We start from the raw sequence: 20,610 nt of genomic DNA on the forward strand, positions 1-20,610 counted from the left end.
CATGTTATCAGTGAATAGAAGAAGGCCTTTAATCAAACACATAGGTTCAGGAAAGGTGGACAGGATACATTTGGTAAAAAATTCAAAGACAACAAATTACACAAGACATTCGGCCAATACGAACAGACCTTTAAACCACACACGTACTGAATAACAAAGAGAAAACAAACTTACCTTAAACTTTGAAAGCAGAAACAGAAAAAATCAGCTTGTGTTGTACAGACCCTTTCTCAAGGTTGAACGGACTTTAATCGAAATGTTTCTCAAATGAGAAACACTTCGATTAAGGTCCATTAGACCCTAATCTCTTGGTTCGAACAGGCACGGAACAGGCACGAGGAAACCTAGGGTTCTAGAGGGCAGATTTGGGTTTTGGGCTTTCTTGGTTAGATTCGGACCAAACCAAGCATGGTTTGGTCACGAGGGGGGTCCGGTGATTGTCTGGTATGAATCTAGGGCAGATCGGTGTAGATCGAGTTTTGCTCGAATCTTCAAATGAAGATTCGAGGACCTAGAGGATGATTCGAACTAAACGGTCCACAGATCCATGTTCAGGGGGGTGAGATGGTCCTATGGTGTTAAGGTGAAGGCCACCGGCGTTCATGCCGCCGGCTTTCATGGTGAAGAATACAGGGGCGGCTAGGGTTTGGAGGGGAAGGGGATGAGGACGAAGGTGACCTAAGGCTGGGGGTTCGGATAGGGGGGCAGGGTAAAGGTTATGGGTTTATATAGTTAGTGAGGGGTTGATTTTTAGCCGTTGGATGGGGTGCGATGAAGGGTCAGGATCTCTTGGCTGATGGGGGACGGTGTCGTTTCATCCTAAAGGGGTTTGGGTCAGTCCGGGTGGAAACGGGTCGGGTTCATCAGTGGGTTATGGGGAAATGATCTTGGCCGTTGATCAATCTGAGATCAACGGCCCAGATCAGACTGGATTAAAACGACGTCGTTTGGACGTTCTTAAAGTAGGCTGGTCTGGACCGGGGCAAGCACGGGTTTTGGGCTGAGTTGTTTGGGCCAATTTATTTAAAATTGGACTGGCCCATGTCCGAGAATTCTTTCTTCTCTTTTATTATTTATTTTTTTTTCTTTTGAATTAATTTACCAAATAATACCATATAAAACCATAAACAACATTTTACATACAATTGACATTAATTATACTAACATCACTTAATGACAGAAATAAAAATGAAAGATGCACATTTTTTATTTATTTATTTTAAAAATAAACACGGACGGGATTACAGATAACTAACGAATATGCCACACAAAATCCAAAACCTGTACAGCAGGACCATTTGTCACATTTTTTATTTCTTTTGGAGCGATTGTCGCGCGAAACAAAAATCACGTGCTCACAGCTGCCCCTCTATATATATATATTCAGACAAGTGGTAAAAAGTTAAATCCAAACATTAAAGAAAGAATACTGTAACAGTCACTATGAGGCATCTTGTCGAAATAGTTGAATTCCATATGTTTTAGACTATTAGTTATAGAAATAGTCGAATTGCATATGTTTCTCAAGATTTAATGATAATAAAATACGGTTTTTCTTTCATTATTATTCTAATTAGCTTCAAGGACATGTAGTAATTTCAAGTTCGTATATATGTATATAAAGTTTGAAATTCTTATCATTTATTAGTTTTTAACTTTTTTTAATTAAATTGGATTCGGCTTATTAGGGCCCGGGGTTAAGGGGTTACGGGCCCGGGTCAGGTCAACATGTTTTGATTAATGGGTCAAATCCGGACCGGCCCCTATAAGAAAGTAAATCGGACTGACCCGATTAAGGACCCACGGGCCAAGAGTCAACAAGTTTGGGTCTGGGTCGAGTCGACCCATTTAACTGGTCTAGATAGTATGTATTAGGGAGAATAATATGCAATGTACTATTGGTATTATTAATTCCATGTTTAGTAGTATTTTTCAACCTATGGTATTAATTATATACCGTATTCAATACTATTCTTATACATAACAAACTATTGCATTAGCAATACCATCATTTTTAATACATGAACAAGCATGCATAAACATTGAATTATCCTTTCTAGCAGTATTCAAATCCGAACTGAAACCGAAAACGAAGCTTAATAGCTTATTGGTATCGGGTTAACGGTTTAACGGATGGGGAATGGATTGAAAATTTTTCATTAACGATTTATCGATTTGGGGGCGAATTATTCAATTTTCTTAACAGATAATCCGTTAACCCGATAAGAATATATATATAGAGAGAGAGAGAGAGAGAGAAAAAAATTATTTTTATCCATATATATATTAAATATCAAAAACCATTCCACTTCAGTCTTCCACTCTTCCAGTACTCTATCCATATATGTATGTCTGGACTCATATGTTAACACCTATGAGCAGTGACATTAAAGTTATATAACATATTGTTGATTTACGGTAGTGAACTTTTCTTCCTGAGTAACAAAAGGGTTCTCTAGAATCTATGTAGTCTACTCAATAATATTGTTGATTTAACATATTGGATATAATGTAGGCGTTAATAGACATATGTATGTCTAGACTCATCTGTAATTTCTTATTCTGAATTTGTATGCTAGGTGGTCAGTGTAAGCACGTGATTTTTGACCCTCCCCGAGAATTTTCACATTTTTAGCATGAATATGTGAAATTGGGTCTAGTATAGCTATTTTAGCCTTTTACTTTATTTCGTTGCAAAAAGAAAATTTCAAAAAAAATACATATATAAATTTTAGTTTATGTATCTCTCATAAACTTGAAAAAATACAAAAATTGCACTTTATTTTGGTATTTTATATAATTTCGAAAATTACAAAAATATAGTTCTATTAAGGTTTTATAGTCATTTTAACTTTGAAAAATACAAAAATATTACCTCATATCTTATCTTAATATTTAAAACGAAAATTACAAAAAAATATAGTTTCATTAATATTTTGTAGCTATTTTAAATCTTGAAAAAATATTCAAAAAAGATATAGTTTTGTTTAAATACTAGTCTTATTTTTGGTAGTTATTTTGCTTACATAGGACTAGTTAAGCAACGTGTTCCTATTTCTCGGGTCCTGGCAAAAGAATAATATTCGGGTTTAAACTACCCGGTTTTAGGCCTAATTTTCGGACCTAGCCCATAATAAACCGTGTCCAGGACACGTGGGGAACCCCACCACGCGTGGGGGACATATGCCTCGAACCCCACCACGCGTGGGGCTCATTTTTCTGGGCAGAGACTATACAAATACACGGACAAAACTTTGAAAAGGGGGACTTTTGGATTTTGGTCAGGAAAAAAGAAAAAACGGAAAAAAATTCCTTTTGCTCACTGTTCATCTTCTTCTTCACAAAGAAGAAGAAGAGAAAACCCTACCGGACACCACCACCCCGTCACTTCCCCCTCGCCGTGAACAACCACACAACCTTCCGTTCATCTCCCTGTCACCACCAAACAGACCCCAAACCATCGACAACCTCCCAGCTGCCCAAACGACCACTGTTCCTCCGTCTTCTTCAAAAAACCCGTCCAAAAACCCTACTGCGTCGTCAACTGAACCGGTCACACCCCCACGTCCACTGCTATCATGCAGCAGCTGTTGCTTCCTCGCCGGAACAGCTGCAGCATCAACGACCCTACTGACCACGACCAACAGCTCCCCCTCATCGTCCAAACACCACCACCCTATTGTCAAAACCACCATGGACGACCGCTAAAAACTCCCTCCATCGCTGCACCCCGACGACCTCAGCTGTTCGTCGTCCCAGTCCGGTCGTCGACCACGTACCATCCCCGTCAACCACTGCCCGCAACCACCCCCCATCGTCAACTGTCCAACGACTTCTTTGTTGCAGCTTCACGCAATAGTGCTGCGCCGAAAAATATAGCAGCTGTTGCTGCGTCGCTGCGTTGCTGAGTAGCTCGGTCGTTGCTTCAGTCCGGTGAGGTTGTTTTGTTCGTCGAGGTCCGGAACGTCGAGGTCGTTCCGAGTTTTCGTTGTTGTTCCTTGTTCGGTGAAGTCCGGTTCAAGTTCCGTAGGAGGCACTGTTTGTCGTTCTAGGATTGTCGAGGTTCGAAGGTTGGTGTTCTTCGTCCCTTGTTTCATTTTGTTCGTTTCGCATGTTATGATTCAAGGCAATAAATGAAAATATTCTATATTTATGAATGTCAACGATGCAATTTTTGTTGTTGTGTTAAAAATGGTATTTTATGTTTGGTTACTGCATGCTTAAAGTAAATATGAGCATATGAACGAGGTTATTCTATTTTTCATTTTTACCATGGATATTATTACCTGTTAGAATCGTTTTTTTTTTGTTTAATCTCGGATGGCTTCACTAGTAGGAAATCGTAGTTGTTTTAAGTTTGCCCTTAAATAGTAAAAATGAGACGAGCCTCGCAAAAAAAAAAAAGAAGAAATCATTTTAAAAAAAATAAGAATGAGATGAGCCTCGCCAAATAAAATACAAATTGCGGGGCCCTCAGTAAATATTTGCTTTAAAAATTGTTTAGACTTCGGGATGGACCGTTTAGTAAAATTCCACGGTCCTACCCAAAATAAATACGCTAGTCGCTTTAGGCGCGCCTTTAATAATTTAATTTCCTTAAACTCGGGTGCACATTGATGTGACCCAAATCCAAATCTCAACGGAGTCAAAGTGTGTCGACGACCACGGGTACATTGATTGTAACGCGGTTCGAGATACATTTTCACAACGTTGCAATTCTTGATAAAAACAGTAAATGATAAAAGCGGTTAAAAGTTAAATTTTGCACATAAGTTCATACTTGTATAAAATCAGATAATCAAGCCGAATATAACAGTTGAGCGACCGTGCTAGAACCACGGAACTCGGGAATGCCTAACACCTTCTCCCGGGTTAACAGAATTCCTTATCCGGATTTCTGGTACGCAGACTGTAATATGGAGTCATTCTTTTCCTCGATTCGGGATTAAAATTGGTGACTTGGGACACCCTAAATCTCCCAAGTGGCGACTCTGAAATAATTAAACCAATCCCGTTTCGATTGTCCTTTAATTGGAAAAAACTCCCTGCGCCCCCGCGGGTGCGGAAAAAGGAGGTGTGACAGCTCTGGCGACTCCGTGGGGACAATAACCCAGAACCACTGGTTCGGGGTTAAGAATTCGAGCTTAGTGTAATTGTTATTATTTGTCTTTATTTATTATCTGATTTGATTACATGTTTCGAGCCTAAGGTGTTAAATGCTGCTTTTACTGCTTTGATATTGTTTGAACTGTACATATAAACTGTGCCGAAACCCTTCTTTTCTCTCTTGAGGAGCGCACGCTGGTCGTGGCTTCTTTCTGTTAGTGTCATATGCCAAAATAGAACGAGGATTCGGAGGAGTTGCAAAATCGGATGGCCTTTTGGTTACCGGTACACAGCTCCCATCCTTGGCTCGAGTTGTCCGCTCGGGTAAGCCAGGTCTAGAACAAATACCCAGGTTATGAACTTAGTATAACAAAGCCACATGCCGGATCCCTAGTAGGAACGTTTATTTGCATCATGTGCATTTGACTTAGGGGACTCAACACAGGGGTTGGGTCCGTCTAGGACAAGCAACCTGAAAATAATAGACCATCTTTGGCATCCCATGTGCTACATGTTATATTTATTCAAGGGTGAATGAGTCATTTGGCGGACCAATGATATTTGCGGACAAATGACACTTCTTATCATGCTAATCACGTTAAATAAGAAAGTTGCACGATTTTTTTTATTATTAAGCATGCTATTATATTAATCAAAGCATGGGGAACATTTGTGGAATCCAAGAAGCCTTGGAATTTCCTATGTCCCCCACGCTTGCTTTTTGGGAAAGCACATGGGGAACATTTGTGGAATCCAAGAAGTCTTGGAATTCCCATATGTCCCTCACGCTTCATATGTTGGGAAAAGCGCATGGGGAGCATTTACGGAATCCAAGAAGTCTTGGAAATCGTTATGTCTCCCATGCCGCATTTTTGAAAGAAATAATAAATATAAAAAAAAAAATACAAATAAAAACAAAGCATGAAAATTCAAAAAGATTTTGTATGTTGTCATCATTTTCCACATATAAGAAAATCGTGAAAAAAGGAGAAAATAACAGCATAGAAGTCCGAGTAGAGTCGAAACTCTGCCGAAATTTTGAAAATGAAAAATGTCTTGTTAGTTTGTTATATTAAAAGCAAAGGAAAAATAAAAAAAAATCATCATTGTTCTGCCTGGTTTTTTTAAAAAAAAAATATTAAAGAAAATAGTTTGTTTTGCCATTAAACGAAAATGAAAAAGAGTCTGTTTTTTTTAAAAAAAAATGTTTTATTTGATCTTACTTTGTTTGTCTATGAAAATGCCAGAAATAAAAATAAAAAGAGTCCGGCGTTGAATGTGATTTTATTATTTGTTCCAAAAATAAGTATATATATAATCCAAAAAAAATTCAAAAGAAAGTTCAAAATTCAAAAAGATAAAATAGATAAATCCGAAAATATTTTGATTCTTCTTTAGAAAATTCAAAATTCAAAAATATTTTCTTCTTTTCTTTAGAATAAAAAAAACGAAAATCCAAAAATATTAGTCTTTCTTTTAAAAAGAAAATCAATCAAAAATAATATTTCCTTGCTTAGTTCTTTTAAACGGAAATTCAAAAAAAGAGTTAGTTCATCTGCTTATTATTATTTGCCTACTTATTCTTATTTGCCCGAACTACGCGGGTTTGATTCTCACCGGATGTGAGATACGTAGGCAACCCTCATCGGGTCCAACCCCCCTTTTTTGCTAAAAAGCCAAAAACAAATAATAATGAAAAACAAAAAAAATACATGTCAAATTTTAATTTTGTCATAAAGAAGTCGGGTGACGCTGTTTTATCAAGACGTAGCCGAATGTTCCCGAAAGGGACGCCGGAAGGCTGACTTTGCATAAACAGCCACTTTTGGGTCACTTTTAAGGCTTGGTCCAGTTGACCCCCACAGCCTAAAAATCTTCGTCCCCGAGACGTTGAAAGGCCGTGTTCGCAATGTTGACTTTTCTAATTTGAAAAACGATAAAAAGAGTTATAAATAAGTCAGGTGATGCTGTTTTGTCATAAATAGCCGAATGTTCCCGAAAGGGACGCCGGAAGGCTGACTTGGCATAAACAGCCACCTTTGGGTCATTTTGAGATATGGACCCACACAGCCTTAAAAAGCTTCGTCCCCGAGACGTCGAAAGGCCGTGTTTGCAATACAAGGTTTATCATAATTTGAAAAAACAACAACTAGTCAACGGTCAGGTGAATACCGTTCAAATTTTGTCGTAATAAGCCGAGCCAGCTTCGGCCGCGTCTTAAACCGTTCTTGCCGAAATAGCCTTAGAGTATCTTTCAGTTGTCGAAAGGCTATTTTCGTAAAAAATGGACAAGTTTGTAAAGTGTCATAAATAATCCTCCCCGGCCTCAAAATTCATGTGAAATTTGGAAGGGGCCACATTTGCAAAAATAACCGTTTGGTTGCATTTGTCGAACAGAGAAAGGGAGCTAGCCTTTTGTTTTTGAGTTTGTAAAGCTTTTGATTAAAATATGTGGTTTGGTTGATTTTTGAGTTTGCAGGTCATCTTCAAACCTTTGAAACCCAGTTTGTTTTAATATGAAAAGTGAAAAGAAAAAATGTTTACTGTTGTTTATCTTTTATTGGCCCGAACTACGCAAGGTCTGATTCATGCGGGGTCATGATATGTAGGCAATCTCCATAAGATTCGACCACAACAAAAAAAGAAAAATGAAAAAGAGCAAAATGAAAAAAAAGAAAAGAGAAAGAAAAAAAAAGGAAAAAACAATGAAAAAAAAAAGAAAAGAGAAAGAAAAGAAAAAAAAAGAAAAAAAACATCGAAAAAAAAAGAAAAAAAAAGAAAAAGATGTTGTCAATAATGAGGACCGACTGAGTCCATTCTAACCTGTTTGTTTTGCAAATAAGTTAAGGTGGTTGGTTTGTGGTAAGCCGGACAATGACACCCAGAATCCTTTACTTGCACATCATGGTGCGCACTATGCTGGGATCAGGCCGATAACAGAAGCACTCAAGTCCTATTGGGAATTTGCTTACAGAGGACGATGATATTAAAGCTGGTAATAGTCCTGGCAGTATTGATGCGAAGCTCAAGTGGCTAAGATGCCAGTTTTGATAAAGTGGGAGGACGCTCCGTTCCTTGGTTAACAAGAAGGAGGCATTTGGTGGCTTATTTTGTTGTCATTTCCGTTGTTCGGATTATTAGGATTGTAATTCGGATTTGTTTTGCGTCAATATCTTTCCGCTTATCTTTCCGTTTTGTCATAGCGGTTTGTTTAAGTTTTGTCCAGGTTGTTTAAGATTTTATTTCGTTTGTTTATTATTCAAACCATTTCACCGGTAGTCTAGCACAAAATCCAATCTTTTATTATTTCTATTCACCTTTTTGTTTAGTCATTATGTCATTCTTATTCAGCACCGATTCTAGTGACATGACATGCGCACACAGTTTGGGCCTAGTCTTTAAAGTTAATCATAAAACCCTGGAAGGGCGATCAGACCATTTAAAGAAAATAAGGACGGTTTGAGATTATTCAGAGCTCGAGTCATGTGGAACTGGGGCAAGTTAAACACAAAGAAAACCGTTAAAGAAAGATTCGCCTAAATTGGCATGAGGGTCATTCATAATAATGAGAATGAGAGTGTCGCCCAACGGTGCTTTAGAAGTGACAAATGAACAAACAGATGTTGAATATAATTGTCAAGTCCGGCACCATCGGAAGAGCTATAAATCTATGGTTTAATTGTGTTGTTTGCACTTGGCATGTGTTGAAGACTGGAATGACGAAGGCATTTTGTTCTGCTACCCAAACACTTTATCCTTCGTTACCCCTTTTGAGCCTTATTTATTTTTCTTTCATACCCCTCGTTCGGAATTAGTAGCAACGAATAAAATACGCAAGCATGGCGGATAAGAGAAAAGAAAGAAAAGAAAACAACAAAATGGAAAAAGAAGAATAAAAGAAAAAAGGAGAGAAAGAAAAAACGACAAAAGAAAATGAGAAAAGAAAAAGAGAAAAGACAAATGATAACAAAAAGCAAAAAAGGGAAAGTCAAATGAAAAAGAGGAATTGGGAACTACGTTTGACCTGATTCCTCAAAGAGGATACGTAGGCGCTTCACGGCTCGGTCATAGTTTTGAAAAATGAAAAAAAAATCAATTAAAATATCCCCAAGCAAGAAACTGGGGCAAAAGTTGCGTTTGTTGTAAATAAATCTAATTCCGAAGGTTGTAATTAATAACCCAAAATTAATGCATTTTTTGAGCCTTTTATACCCTTTCTTTCTAGCCCTATCCAAAACCCACATTACGGTCCAAAGAAAGACCTTCTGACCAGCCTTCAAAAGATGCCAAGTCAGACAAATGAAGAGTCTTACCGGCGAACATAACATTCTGTTCCACAGCATAAGGGACTCTAATCTCCAGCAGAAAGAGTCATGCCGACGACACTCCAAATCCCCAGCTGGAAAATGATACAAATGAGAGAGTCTTATCGGTGAAAACCTTCACAGGCACCATAAGGCGATGAAAGCTGAGAGAAAACCAAAATGAGAGAGGCTTGATAGTGAAAACCCTTCGGGCACTGCAAGTCGAATAAGATTGGGAATCAGATGGGGAATCGCCAATTGAGGATCTTGAAAGATGATTGGCGGTAAAGGATAGGCCACATACGCATGTCATGGCCATTAGAGTCGGTATCTGCATTTGATAGGGTTTTTATTTATAGTTTCTTTTGTTAAAGAGTCATGTTTCTTCCTTTGTCTTTTTATCCTGTTCCCTTTCATCTTTTTCCTTTCATAGAAAAATCCCCAATAGAGTATGTCTGGTCAGAACAGGTATGAAATGACTTCAAATAGGCCATCAGCTTTCCAAAATGAGATCTGACTAGTACATCCAAGTGGTATAGTCAGTAGGGAGCAAACGCGAGGCCAGTGTCAAGAAAACATATCCCCAGCAAAGGGAATTGACAAAAGGATTGACAAGCGTCAAGAGGGATATCCTTGCCAAAACCAAGGTTATAAACCTCAAAGCAAGGAGAGCAGTGAGCATGATTTGGCGAAATCAATGCTAGACTAAAAGGTCGGGGAAATGCCAATTTCCAAGCTATGCCACAAAAGAAGAGGGATATCCCCAGCAGGAAGGGATTATCCCCAGCACATAATATCATCCCCAACAAGTTGTGGAACACAAAGCAAGGAGGGAGAAAGGGAAAACCATCCCAGCAGGAGTATCACAACCAACCACCATGTTTTAAACTAACGATTTTGTTTGATTTGAAACAGGTAAAGGAAATGGCATTGATGCCAGAACTGCGTGCCACAAGGGATATTATCAAACTGGGGCAGAAAATTTTCCTTCCATTTAGAAAATTTTCTGGAAGTCGGGTACCCCCAGCTGATAACATTTACCCCCCAACAGGTAAGTAAATCAAGGGAGGTAGTCTTTGAAGGAAGAAGCTATGCAAAAACAAAACAAAAACAAAAAAAGGAATAAAAAAAAGAGAAAAAAAGAATAATAATAAAAATGGGGAAGGTAGAAAAGGAAAATTCATCCCAATCCCCAGCAAGTATTCAAGGTGAGACATTTTCAAATCTGAAGGATATGTTGGGTCCATCCGCCCTCAAATAGGATCTGTTGGGTTAATCCGCCCTCAAATAGGATCTGTTGGGTTAATCCGCCCTCAAATAGGATCTGTTGGGTTCATCCGCCCTCAAATAGGATATGTCGGGTTCGTCCGCCCTCAAATAGGATCTTATTTTCAAAGTTATTGTTAAAAACAGGCGCCCACCTGACTAACGAGAGGAATACATTTTTGTCTTTTCATTTTTTTTATTCTGGGTCACCCACCAGTATAATGCGGGAATACATTTTTGTCTTTTCATTTTTTTGTTCTGGGTCACCCACCAGTATAATGCGGGAATACATTTTCTGTCTTTTCGTTTCTGTTCAAGGTCACCCACCAGTATAATGCGGGCATATCATTTTTCATATCTTTACAACCAGGCGCCCACCTGTATAACGAGAGGAATACATTTCAGTCTTTTTTTACTTTCAAGTGTTGAAATTGGGAGCCCGCCCAGATAATAGAGGCATACATTCAGTCTTTTATTTTAAGTGTTGAAATTGGGAGCCCGCCCAGATAATAGAGGCATACATTCAGTCTTTTATTTTAAGTGTTGAAATTGGGAGCCCGCCCAGATAATAGAGGCATACATTCCACGTCTTTACCCATAGGAGATGCATTTCCTCCTAAGTTTTAGTTTTACCCATAGGAGATGCATTTCCTCCTAGGTTTGTTCAGTTTTACCCATAGGAGATGCATTTCCTCCTAAGTTCAGTTTTACCATTAGGAGACGCACTTCCTAAGAATAGGTTCACCAATAGGAGACGCACTTCCTAAGTTGATTTCACCAATAGGAGACGCACTTCCTAAGCTAAGTTTTACCAATAGGAGACGCACTTCCTAGATCTATTGTACCAATAGGAGACGCACTTCCTAAGAATAGGTTCACCAATAGGAGACGCACTTCCTAAGTTGATTTCACCAATAGGAGACGCACTTCCTAAGCTAAGTTTTACCAATAGGAGACGCACTTCCTAGATCTATTGTACCAGTAGGAGACGCACTTCCTAAGAATAGTTCACCCATAGGAGACGCACTTCCTAAAATTCAGTTTTACCATAGGAGACGCACTTCCTAAGTCCAGTTTCACCAATAGGAGACGCACTTCCTAAGCAAGTTTCACCAGTAGGAGACGCACTTCCTAAGATCAGTTTCACCATAGGAGACGCACTTCCTAAAGTTCAGTTTCACCAGTAGGAGACGCACTTCCTAAGATCAGTTTCACCATAGGAGACGCACTTCCTAAAGTTCAGTTTCACCAGTAGGAGACGCACTTCCTAAAGTTCAGTTTCACCAGTAGGAGACGCACTTCCTAAGAACAAGTTTCACCATAGGAGACGCACTTCCTAAAGTTCAGTTTCACCAGTAGGAGACGCACTTCCTAAGAACAAGTTTCACCATAGGAGACGCACTTCCTAAAGTTCAGTTTCACCAGTAGGAGACGCACTTCCTAAGCAAGTTTCACCAGTAGGAGACGCACTTCCTAAGCAAGTTTTATCAATAGGAGACGCACTTCCTAAGTTCAGTTTCACCAATAGGAGACGCACTTCCTAAGTCCATTGTACCAATAGGAGACGCACTTCCTAAAAAGTTTCACAAGTAGGAGATGCACTTCCTAAAATGTTTCACAAGTAGGAGACGCACTTCCTAAAAAGTTTCACCAAGCAGGAGACGCACTTCCTAAAGTTCAGTTTCACTATAGGAGACGCACTTCCTAAAGCAAGTTTCACCAATAGGAGACGCACTTCCTAAGCAAGTTTTATCAATAGGAGACGCACTTCCTAAGTTTAGTTCTACCAATAGGAGACACACTTCCTAAGTTCAGCTTTACCATTAGGAGACGCACTTCCTAAGAACAAGTTTTACCAGTAGGAGACGCACTTCCTAAGAAAAGTTTCACCCAGTAGGAGACGCACTTCCTAAGCAAGTTTTATCAATAGGAGACGCACTTCCTAAGTTCAGTTTCACCAATAGGAGACGCACTTCCTAAGTCCATTGTACCAATAGGAGACGCACTTCCTAAAAAGTTTCACAAGTAGGAGATGCACTTCCTAAAATGTTTCACAAGTAGGAGACGCACTTCCTAAAAAGTTTCACCAAGCAGGAGACGCACTTCCTAAAGTTCAGTTTCACTATAGGAGACGCACTTCCTAAAGCAAGTTTCACCAATAGGAGACGCACTTCCTAAGCAAGTTTTATCAATAGGAGACGCACTTCCTAAGTTTAGTTCTACCAATAGGAGACACACTTCCTAAGTTCAGCTTTACCATTAGGAGACGCACTTCCTAAGAACAAGTTTTACCAGTAGGAGACGCACTTCCTAAGAAAAGTTTCACCCAGTAGGAGACGCACTTCCTAAGCAAGTTTTATCAATAGGAGACGCACTTCCTAAGTTCAGTTTCACCAATAGGAGACGCACTTCCTAAGTCCATTGTACCAATAGGAGACGCACTTCCTAAAAAGTTTCACAAGTAGGAGATGCACTTCCTAAAATGTTTCACAAGTAGGAGACGCACTTCCTAAAAAGTTTCACCAAGCAGGAGACGCACTTCCTAAAGTTCAGTTTCACTATAGGAGACGCACTTCCTAAAGCAAGTTTCACCAATAGGAGACGCACTTCCTAAGCAAGTTTTATCAATAGGAGACGCACTTCCTAAGTTTAGTTCTACCAATAGGAGACACACTTCCTAAGTTCAGCTTTACCATTAGGAGACGCACTTCCTAAGAACAAGTTTTACCAGTAGGAGACGCACTTCCTAAGAAAAGTTTCACCCAGTAGGAGACGCACTTCCTAAGGACAGTTTTCCCCAATAGGAGACGCACTTCCTAAGTTTATTTCACCAACAGGAGACGCACTTCCTAAGTTCAGTTCTACCAAGAGGAGACGCACTTCCTAAGTTTAATTTCATGCACAGGAAACACACTTCCTGAATTAAGTTTTCATTATTAGGAGACACACTTCCTAGTCTGGTTCACTCAGGTTATACTTTTGCTTTAGGGGACGCACTCCCGAGTTTGGCTTTTTAGATTATATTTTATTTCAGGAGACGCACTTCCGGAATTGAGATTTCACCCCTAGGAGATGCACTTCCTAGTTTGATTCATTTTAAGTCCGACCATAGGAGACACAATTCCTAGTCCAGTTTTTAAGTTTACCCGTAGGAGACGCACTTCCTAATCAAGATTTTATTCATAGGAGACGCACTTCCTAGTTCTAGTCACTGAAGTTTTCACCCTTAGGAGACGCACTTCCTAGTTTAGCTCAGTCCGATTCAACCATAGAAGACACACTTTCTAGTTTGAGTCATTGAGGTTTTTATTTTAGCAGACACATTTGCTAGCAAGAGTTTTGGTTTTACTCCTAGGAGATGCACATCCTAGCCTAGTCTTTAGTTTACTCTCATCATTGCATCAGTAGTGTAAGTGAGTTACAATTTTGCTAACGACTCACAAACCTTCCCAGTACAAACTGGGTTAGGAAATTTTGTTTGTTTTGTTTGTTTTGATTGTCAGGGACCCGCCTGTAGAACGGAGAAAACATTTTTCAAAATCAAGCAGTGACCCACTGGAGAGCAGAAGGATTACAACAAAAATCCCCAGCACTCAATCCAAGATAGAAGCAACAAGAATCTCGCCCCAAGAATGCGAGTCAACAGTCTTAGAGGGTCAACAAAAGCTAGTCACAAAAAAAAAAAAACAAAAAGAAGAAAAAAAAAGAAGAAAAAGAAAAAAAAAGAGAAAAATGAATGAATCCGAAGCACGGATGTGGAGAACAAATATGATCTGCTCAAGAACTAGCACCTACCACTAGCAAGTATCAAGGTTCAGATCCAAAGTCTGTATGAAGCACCATTCAAGACTCAAGACCAAGTTTCAGAAGACTTAAGAGATAGGAATCCTTGTAACTAGTAGCTGATAGACTTAGTTAGTCTTTTTCAGTTTTCATTTTTGTTGTAATGACAGGACCGCGGACCGGAACCTCAACGGAACGGCACCTCGATCGGCTCTTCACCTCGGTACACTCTACCATCTCTCTCATTTCCGAACTACACGTGGCCTGATTCCTGTATAACCAAGGATATGTAGGCAGCTCGGATACCAGGGCTCGGTCACATTCCCTCCCTTTCCTCAAGTGTAGTCCGTCCAAGTAATGGTCGGGTCAAAAACACGTCTAGTCGTTCTTTGTCGGAAAACTCTTCGTGTTTCCAGTCAAAGAGGGGCAGCTGTAAGCACGTGATTTTTGACCCTCCCCGAGAATTTTCACATTTTTAGCATGAATATGTGAAATTGGGTCTAGTATAGCTATTTTAACTATTTTTACTTTATTTCGTTGCAAAAAGAAAATTTCAAAAAAAATACATATATAAATTTTAGTTTATGTATCTCTCATAAACTTGAAAAAATACAAAAATTGCACTTTATTTTGGTATTTTATATAATTTCGAAAATTACAAAAATATAGTTCTATTAAGGTTTTATAGTCATTTTAACTTTGAAAAATACAAAAATATTACCTCATATCTTATCTTAATATTTAAAACGAAAATTACAAAAAAATATAGTTTCATTAATATTTTGTAGCTATTTTAAATCTTGAAAAAATATTCAAAAAAGATATAGTTTTGTTTAAATACTAGTCTTATTTTTGGTAGTTATTTTGCTTACATAGGACTAGTTAAGCAACGTGTTCCTATTTCTCGGGTCCTGGCAAAAGAATAATATTCGGGTTTAAACTACCCGGTTTTAGGCCTAATTTTCGGACCTAGCCCATAATAAACCGTGTCCAGGACACGTGGGGAACCCCACCACGCGTGGGGGACATATGCCTCGAACCCCACCACGCGTGGGGCTCATTTTTCTGGGCAGAGACTATACAAATACACGGACAAAACTTTGAAAAGGGGGACTTTTGGATTTTGGTCAGGAAAAAAGAAAAAACGGAAAAAAATTCCTTTTGCTCACTGTTCATCTTCTTCTTCACAAAGAAGAAGAAGAGAAAACCCTACCGGACACCACCACCCCGTCACTTCCCCCTCGCCGTGAACAACCACACAACCTTCCGTTCATCTCCCTGTCACCACCAAACAGACCCCAAACCATCAACAACCTCCCAGCTGCCCAAACGACCACTGTTCCTCCGTCTTCTTCAAAAAACCCGTCCAAAAACCCTACTGCGTCGTCAACTGAACCGGTCACACCCCCACGTCCACTGCTATCACGCAGCAGCTGTTGCTTCCTCGCCGGAACAGCTGCAGCATCAACGACCCTACTGACCACGACCAACAGCTCCCCCTCATCGTCCAAACACCACCACCCTATTGTCAAAACCACCATGGACGACCGCTAAAAACTCCCTCCATCGCTGCACCCCGACGACCTCAGCTGTTCGTCGTCCCAGTCCGGTCGTCGACCACGTACCATCCCCGTCAACCACTGCCCGCAACCACCCCCCATCGTCAACTGTCCAACGACTTCTTTGTTGCAGCTTCACGCAATAGTGCTGCGCCGAAAAATATAGCAGCTGTTGCTGCGTCGCTGCGTTGCTGAGTAGCTCGGTCGTTGCTTCAGTCCGGTGAGGTTGTTTTGTTCGTCGAGGTCCGGAACGTCGAGGTCGTTCCGAGTTTTCGTTGTTGTTCCTTGTTCGGTGAAGTCCGGTTCAAGTTCCGTAGGAGGCACTGTTTGTCGTTCTAGGATTGTCGAGGTTCGAAGGTTGGTGTTCTTCGTCCCTTGTTTCATTTTGTTCGCTTCGCATGTTATGATTCAAGGCAATAAATGAAAATATTCTATATTTATGAATGTCAACGATGCAATTTTTGTTGTTGTGTTAAAAATGATATTTTATGTTTGGTTACTGCATGCTTAAAGTAAATATGAGCATATGAACGAGGTTATTCTATTTTTCATTTTTACCATGGATATTATTACCTGTTAGAATCGTTTTTTTGTGTTTCTAATCACGGGTACATTGATTGTGACGTGGTTCGAGATGCGTGTCCATGACGTTGCAAATTCATTTTAAAAAAAATAAGAATGAGATGAGCCTCGCCAAATAAAATACAAATTGCGGGGCCCTCAGTAAATATTTGCTTTAAAAATTGTTTAGACTTCGGGATGGACCGTTTAGTAAAATTCCACGGTCCTACCCAAAATAAATACGCTAGTCGCTTTAGGCGCGCCTTTAATAATTTAATTTCCTTAAACTCGGGTGCACATTGATGTGACCCAAATCCAAATCTCAACGGAGTCAAAGTGTGTCGACGACCACGGGTACATTGATTGTAACGCGGTTCGAGATACATTTTCACAACGTTGCAATTCTTGATAAAAACAGTAAATGATAAAAGCGGTTAAAAGTTAAATTTTGCACATAAGTTCATACTTGTATAAAATCAGATAATCAAGCCGAATATAACAGTTGAGCGACCGTGCTAGAACCACGGAACTCGGGAATGCCTAACACCTTCTCCCGGGTTAACAGAATTCCTTATCCGGATTTCTGGTACGCAGACTGTAATATGGAGTCATTCTTTTCCTCGATTCGGGATTAAAATTGGTGACTTGGGACACCCTAAATCTCCCAAGTGGCGACTCTGAAATAATTAAACCAATCCCGTTTCGATTGTCCTTTAATTGGAAAAAACTCCCCTGCGCCCCCGCGGGTGCGGAAAAAGGAGGTGTGACAGTCAGCAAATAATTAATACACGCAATATAGATTGAATTAGGCCGATAAACCGCCCGATAAGAGCTAAACCGATATCAATCCGTCCGATATCTTATTGGGTGGCTAGCGGATTAATACATTTAAAAGCCGATAATCGATAAGCCAAACCATTAAGAGTAAATAACTGTCCAATCCGCCCGATAAGCCGCCCTAATCCTTTCAAAGCCTTTAATACACAAGACCAAAAATAGTCGATAAAAAATAATTCGAACATAATTAATCCCAACATTAATAATTCCAATATTATTAATACACCCTGTTCAATACTGTTCTGGTACATATTACTAAACGACCCCTTAATTTGTTAATAGTATTAGTATATATGAAAAATGAAAGCGGGACAGTGTTACATTGCTACCTATGATGTTGATCCTTTCTTTATCAAAAGATTCAAAACGAAGATGTCACTTTTGCTTGATCATCATCATAAATAAATAAATCCAATGTAATAATGAAAGACAGAATTGTATTCACATAAGAAGAAAAAAATATGAAAGTGTGATAGCAATATATTATTACAAGGACGTCATGAAAAAAAGAACGGGAACAAGGTTAAAAATATCCTTTTGTTATGAATAATTTGTACATTGGATACTACTTTGGATACTACATTGGATGCTACATTGGATGTCCATGTTATGAATAACTTAAAGATTAAATTTCCTACTTTATGTCCATCATCTTTACTTTTTATGCCTATAAAAGGCCATGGCAATGGAAAAATACACCAAAGTGAAAGAAGAAAACACTTCTCCCTTCTTTCTATCTCTTCTTATTTACATTTTACTGCATTACTTTTATTTTATTACACGTTATCAGCACGAAGCTCTAATTTTATTCTTAACTCTCGCTAAGTTGAGTTATATTTTATTAAGGTATGTATCATTATAATCATCTTATTTATGGCAGTACATATCATATGTTCACTGTTTGCAGATTACTTGTGCGCTTGGCATCTTAAATAATTTAAGTACATTGTAATGATTAAATAACTATTTCCTTCCGTGCTCAACTCTTAGAGGACCTCAAAGTCATCAAACTAGCTATGCACTAATGTCATGGACTCCCTGGATCAAAACATATCTTTAAGGCATTTTGAAGAACTGTGAGAAATGAATTGACAAGCAATAATTTTTTAATTACTTTATATTTATTGGAACATATAAATAATGTTAGTCACGTTCAATTCTATTAACACATATATATCAATAATATAAAGTGAAATGAAACAAGTATGTAATTTCTACTTTATGGCAAGAATAAAATGAAATAGTAGATTGTTAACATGATATAGCTCTATTTTCATTTCTTTTACCTTAATCGTTTTGTTTTCATTAATTGTTTATTATTATAATTATTTCTCTAACTTATTCATCTTTTATGATAGTTTTCACTATGTCAAATTTATCAAAACTTGAATTTGTGGCACTTGACATCACCGGAAGGAACTATTTATCATGGGTTCTTGATGCTGAAATTCACCTTGACGCTAAAGGTCTTGGAAATACTATTATACAAGGAAATGAAGCATCAAATCAGGATAAAGCGAAGGCCATGATTTTCCTTCGTCATCATCTACATGAAGGGTTAAAAACTGAATATTTAACCGTAAAAGATCCACTTGAATTATGGATTAATTTGAAGGATCGATATGACCACCTAAAACTTACGGTATTACCGAAAGCTCGGTATGAGTGGATACATTTAAGGTTGCAAGACTTTAAAACTGTAAGTGAGTATAATTCTGCTATCTTTAAAGTAAGTTCTCTATTAAAATTATGTGGAGACACTATCACAGATGAGGACTTATTGGAAAAAATATTTTCTACTTTTCACGCTTCAAATGTGGTGCTACAACAACAATACCGTGAAAAAGGTTTTAAGAAATATTCTGAGTTAATCATATGCCTACTTGTGGCTGAGCAGAATAATACTCTATTAATGAAAAATCATGAAGCTCGTCCCATCGGGTCAGCTCCATTTCCGGAAGGGAATGCTGTAGCAACATATGATAAGTTTGAAAGAAAATAAAATAATTACCGTGGTCGTGGACATGGTCGTAAACGTGGACGTGGCAGGAGGCGAAACAATTATCGTCATTATGGTGGAAATAAATTGGAGAACAATAAGGGTTCTCAAATTAATCATTCAAAAGGTAAAGCTAGTATGTGTCACCGATGTGGTATGAGAGGTCATTGGGCACGCATTTGTCGTACGCCAGAACATTTTGTCAAACTTTATCAAGCCTCCCTCAAGAAAAAAGAAAATAATGTGGAGGCACACTTGACCTTTCAAAATAATGATGATGAAGCAGGTCCCTCAAATAAATATGATTCTAAGGCACATCTTGCATATAAAGATGATGATTTTGAAGGCCTAACAAATATTACTCATTTAGAAGTTGGAGACTTCTTTGAGGATATTGACTGAAGAACTAATCATCTTACTGGGGAATGAAGCTATAAAAGTTGTTATTTTTATGTTTGCAACTAGTTTATTTTTCTTGAGTGTATTTTCCTAATGCATCATGTGTTGCTAGTTTCTACATTCCTAATGTATTTCTTAATTTTTTTTCCGCTTGTCTTTCATATTTCTTATGATGTATTATTTGTGTTTTTTTTATGAAGAATATGAAAATTCCCCAGTCTTCAGTTGGACTCAAGATTAATAAAGATGATATATGTCTTCTGGATAGTGCTACAACACACACTATTTTAAAAGATAAGAGATATTTCTCTTATTTGGTAATGAAAGAAGCGAATGTTAATACAATATCCGGTAGTACAAGATTAATTGAAGGTTCTGGAAGAGCCAATTTATTACTACCAGGAGGAACAAATTTGGCTATTGATGAAGCACTATATTGTAGTAAATCTCAAAGAAACTTATTAAGTTTCAAAGATATTCGCCAAAATGGCTATCATATTGAGACTACAAATGATGAAAAGATTGAATATCTTTATATTACTACAATAATGTCCGGTAAGAAATATGTGCTTGAAATGTTACCTGCTCTTTCCTCCGGCTTATACTACACAAGTATTAGCAGGATTGAAACACATGCCATAGTAAACGAGAAGTTTACTAATCAAGATAATTTTATTATTTGGCATGACCGGTTGGGCCATCCTGGTTCTAATATGATGCGTAAAATAATTGAGAATTCACATGGACATGCAATGAAGAATCAGAAGATTCTTCAATTTAAGGAATTCTCTTGTGC

Source organism: Nicotiana sylvestris, chromosome 5 (assembly GCF_000393655.2).
Source record: "Nicotiana sylvestris chromosome 5, ASM39365v2, whole genome shotgun sequence".
Taxonomy (NCBI): domain Eukaryota; kingdom Viridiplantae; phylum Streptophyta; class Magnoliopsida; order Solanales; family Solanaceae; genus Nicotiana; species Nicotiana sylvestris.